We start from the raw sequence: 4494 nt of genomic DNA, 5'->3' as shown, positions 1-4494 counted from the left end.
TTATAATTTTAATTTCCAATCAATTAGTTTTATTAAATTTTGTAAACATCAGGATGCGTTGATTTTCAGATCAATTATTGATAATCAAAATGAGACAAGTGATGATAACACATATAAAGAAGATTTATCATCTATAGCCAGTACTATAAAAGTTTTTTTTATTAAATTTTAGTGGTTGTTTAAGAAATTTAAGTTAGTAATTGTCATTATTGTTGCAAGTTTAAACAACATGCCTTAGGATGAATGAACGTTAGCATCTTTCTTGTAGTTGTATTCTTGATTTTGATATTACAACATCATCTATGTTATTTGTATTCTTCAACATACTTATCGGTAAAAGGTCTCAATAACTAAATTATAGTTTAATAATGGTGAAACAATTACTTTAAATTTTTATCTAGATGAATTAGAGTTCATATCTTATAAAGATTTGGAAGACTAATGAGAATGAGGAGCTATATTTGCTTGTTGTTATATCTTTTCCACTAGTCACAGTGTTAGATTTCAACAGTATACTTAACTATTTTATTTTTCATTTAATAGTTACAACTTATTGCTAGTTATATTTCACAAAGTGAAATATGTTATGATTTTTCTGTATGTTATCCATCTTAAATCTGAGTTGTTTCAGTTAGATAGGATTGCTAAATTATTCTGTTCATGTAAAAATAGAACATTCTCATGCTTTATGATTACACATGAAAAACTAAGTCTTTTACTTGTTTAGAAGTAGATTGGTTTAATTAAGCCTTTTATTATTCTATTTTAGTGTATCCGAAAGCAAATATTTCCAAGCTCACAAAGGATACAGACTTAGAAATTCATTCTATATAAACCAACGTGGTTATTGTAATTTGCTTACATTGATTTACACTACACATAGGTCTATATACGAGGACTAGACATGCTCCATACCCCAGGCACATTGAAGTTCTCTTAGTATTGGGATTAGGAGTGCTTTCTTAATCTGCAACTGTGTGAGACATCATATTTGGCTTGTTTGGCGTATGCGTAGACAATTTTTCGAACATGAATTGGAATTTATAAAACTAGAATTTATAATTCTTGGATGATATTTTATATTTGCCATATTTTTAATAAAAGTTTACATTTGTTTATGAAACTTAGTTCTGCATATGAATTCTACTAATATTGATAGTGAAATGATACAATTGGATAGAAGCCATTGATGCTGCCAATTATAAAATGTGATCTAGCAATTGAAACAAGATATTGAGTTTGAAGAACCCAAGAGGCAACGTTGTTGATGCTTTTGTAAGAGAAGCACCAACGTGGTGCTACTTTTGTAAGATCAACACCAACGTCTATGCCACTTGGCACGCAATAATAGATTCTTGTGTGAGTCTCAGAACCATGATTGGAGGCATATATACACTCTATGCACATCGCTCAACACCTGCCACACTGCACTGTTTCACTTGAAGTTGCTGCCTAAGATGATTTGCCACACGCGGTGTCCCTTCAACATTGCCCCTTTGCCTCAATGTACGTTAGCTCGTACCAGATGGAACTCGACGAGGTGTTGTCGAACCGGTGCAGCATCATCCGTGATGCCTCCACGTCGATAGGCCTCAACCCCAAGCTCGCCTCCAGTTGGTGGATCATCGCTCATCCGCCGGCATGGATGCAGAAGTGCTCGAACACCCTCTTAAAATCTAGCACTTTCGCCACCGCCTTCGCCTTCGCCCTTGCCCCTGCCGACTTGCTTGCCAAGAGCCTCAGCTGCTCGCTCAGCGGCAGCACCCGCCGCCCAACGCCACGATGTTGTCGCGGAGCACGGTGGCCGACATGGGCATCACCTCCTTCGATAGAGCCACACCCATGTTCCCCTCCTCGTCCTCCTCCTGCAACACGCAGCGACAGGCCCTGTCGTCACCACCGTGGTGCGTGTGCACCACGTGGGTCAGCTTATACTTAGCGCGGCCTCTCTCCGCTCGTCAGTTCAACAGCAACACGGTGGTGTCGCCCACCCGGAAGAGGCAGTTAGGGACTAGCATCGGGCGACGGCGGCTGATGTACCAGTTATACGTGTTCTCGGTGCTCACCACCACCGCATATGCCTCATAATATACCTTAATTTTCATATATAAATGTTGGATTTCAATCAAAGTCCCACATTAGAAAGATTTGGTAAAGATCATGGGGTTAAAAGGATACATGATATCTCCATTGACACGAGACCTTTTGAAAAGAGCCCAAAAGCAAAGTCATGAGGGTCTAGGCCCAAAGTGGACAATATCATGTCATTGTGGAGATATATGGACATTTTTTGGGCAAAACAAATGGTATCAGAGCCATGGTCCAAACCAGATGCCATGTTGTACGCCCTTGAACGAAGTTGAGGGTGGGCCCTAGAGCAGGTCAGGGTGACCAGATGCTCACGGGAAGGCGAATAGGTCAGGGTGACCGGATGCTTACAGGGAGGCCCGAAGCAGGTCAAGGTGAAAGTGACCGAGTGCGGATGCTTGCAGGGGGACCCAAAGAAGGTCAGGGTGACCAGATGCTCGTGGGGAGGCCCGGACCATAAGAATAATTGTGGTCCTTCATTTGAGGAGAGGATTATTGTGGTTCAATAAAAGTCCCACATTGAAAAGATTTGGTAAAGATCATGGGGTTAAAAGGATGCATGATATCTCCATTGGCATAAAATCTTTTGGAAAGAGTCCAAGAGCAAAGTCATGAGGGTCTATGCCCAAAGTGGACAATATTATATCATTGTGGAGATATGTGGACATCCTTTGGGCACAACAAATAGTATCAGAGTCATGATCCATATTAGATGCCATATGGGGCGCCCTTGAACGAAGTTGAGGGTGGACCCTGAAGCAAGTCAGGGTGAACAGATGCTCATGGGGAGACGAATAGGTTAGGGTCACCGGATGCTCGTAGGGAAGCCCGAAGCAGGTCAAGGTGACCGAATGCTCACGGGGAGACCCGTCGTAGGTCAAGGCGACCGGGTGCAGATGCTTGCGGGGAGGCCCAGAGCAAGTCAAGATGACCAAATGCTCGCGGGGAGACCCGGACCACACCTGCATAAGAGTAATTGTGGTCCTTCGTTTGAGGAGAGAATTGGATCTATGATATCTCCATTGACATGAGACCTTTTGGGGAGAGCCCAAGAGCAAAGCTATTAGTATAAGGCCTTTTGAAAAAAGTCCAAGAACAAAATCATAAAATCCTAGGTCCAATATGAATAATATCATGTCATTGTAGCACAACAATAAATGTATTCCTTGCCCAATCTTTTACCGATCAAATTTTAGCTCACCTGGAGGAGGTCGCGCGCGAGCGGACGGCGATGAGGCTGGCGCTGCAGCCCATGCCGCTGAGGTTGAAGGTGCGTATGAGCGGAGGCGGTAGTGGTTGACGATCATGGACGAGATGGAGGGGGTGGGGTTGAAGCGGCTGCAATTGGCGACGAGCACGTTGACATCGCAGGGGTCGAGGGCGGTGCGGGCGAAGAGGGAGTCGAGGGCGCCGAAGACGACCTGCTGCATCTCTTCGCGGGCGGCTGCCATGGACGGACAGGGAGGCACCTGGTGCAGAGTCGGCGGGATGTATGCCTCGTCGCCGAGGCCGCAGCACGCGAGAACCTTGAGCTGGAACGCGATCGTCTCCTCGTCGTACTTCCCGCAGGGGATCGACAGCTCCTCCAGCTCTTTGAAGGAGATCTTGAACTCCGGCGGAGGCAGGTGGCAGGCGAAGTCCACCAGGTAGACCGCGAGCGGCCGCCGCATTGCGAGATACATCAGCATCGTGGAGAACGGGACTAGGAGCAACAGAAAAAGAGTTGGTGTTGCCCCATCGAAAGCAGAGCTCAAGGAGCCACTCGAGCTTCGCCGGCGTCATCGCCACGGAGGCTAAGGAGAGGAGCATGGAGACGATGAAGTAGCAGTAGGCCAGATTGGCGTACGACTTAAAGCTCGACGCTTGCTTTTCCTCCATGGACGATTTGTTTCCGCCTCTGTGTTGATCTTACAGGTCGAATGGAAGAAGGATTTGGCAACGGGATCGAGGAATGCGCGCGGTGTGTTTTTGATTCGCCGGGGGAAAACCCCGAAAAGGAAGCAGAGTCCCAACAGTGAAGACCAGCATTTTGTTATTTGAGCGACAACAAGAGTGTGATCTTCTCGTATTGTGAGATGGCGCACAGACTTGCCTGGTTCGGGTCTAGCCCGGGTTGACCGAGAACTCGTTTGGGCTCGTGCTCTGGAGTCCAATAATTAATAAAAAAAAAATAAGGTAATCCAACCCAGTTAAGTCATGTCTAAAATAAATTAAATTGTGTATGTACTTCTTGATTTATTTTGATGATCGATAGAAATTTTTGTGAGGTCAGGTTGATTATCTCAGGAATAGACAACGAGGCTAATTGAAATTATTATTTTTTTAAAATAAATCAAATCATTGATATAGTTATTCAAATTTATTTTTAGATTCTTTTTGACAAACTTAAGCCTGTTTCAAGTTTAA

The 4494-nt window shown here is 44.3% G+C and overlaps 1 pseudogene; it reads right to left on the bottom strand.

The window, feature by feature from the left end:
- Positions 1-1366: 1366 nt before the first annotated feature.
- Positions 1367-4215, bottom strand: LOC121999503 (annotated as a pseudogene).
- Between the last annotated feature and the right edge of the window lie 279 nt (positions 4216-4494).

The sequence above is a fragment of the Zingiber officinale genome, chromosome 7A (genome assembly GCF_018446385.1).
Source record: "Zingiber officinale cultivar Zhangliang chromosome 7A, Zo_v1.1, whole genome shotgun sequence".
Classification (NCBI taxonomy): Eukaryota; Viridiplantae; Streptophyta; class Magnoliopsida; order Zingiberales; family Zingiberaceae; genus Zingiber; species Zingiber officinale.
This window is presented reverse-complemented; position numbering and strand designations above follow the sequence as displayed.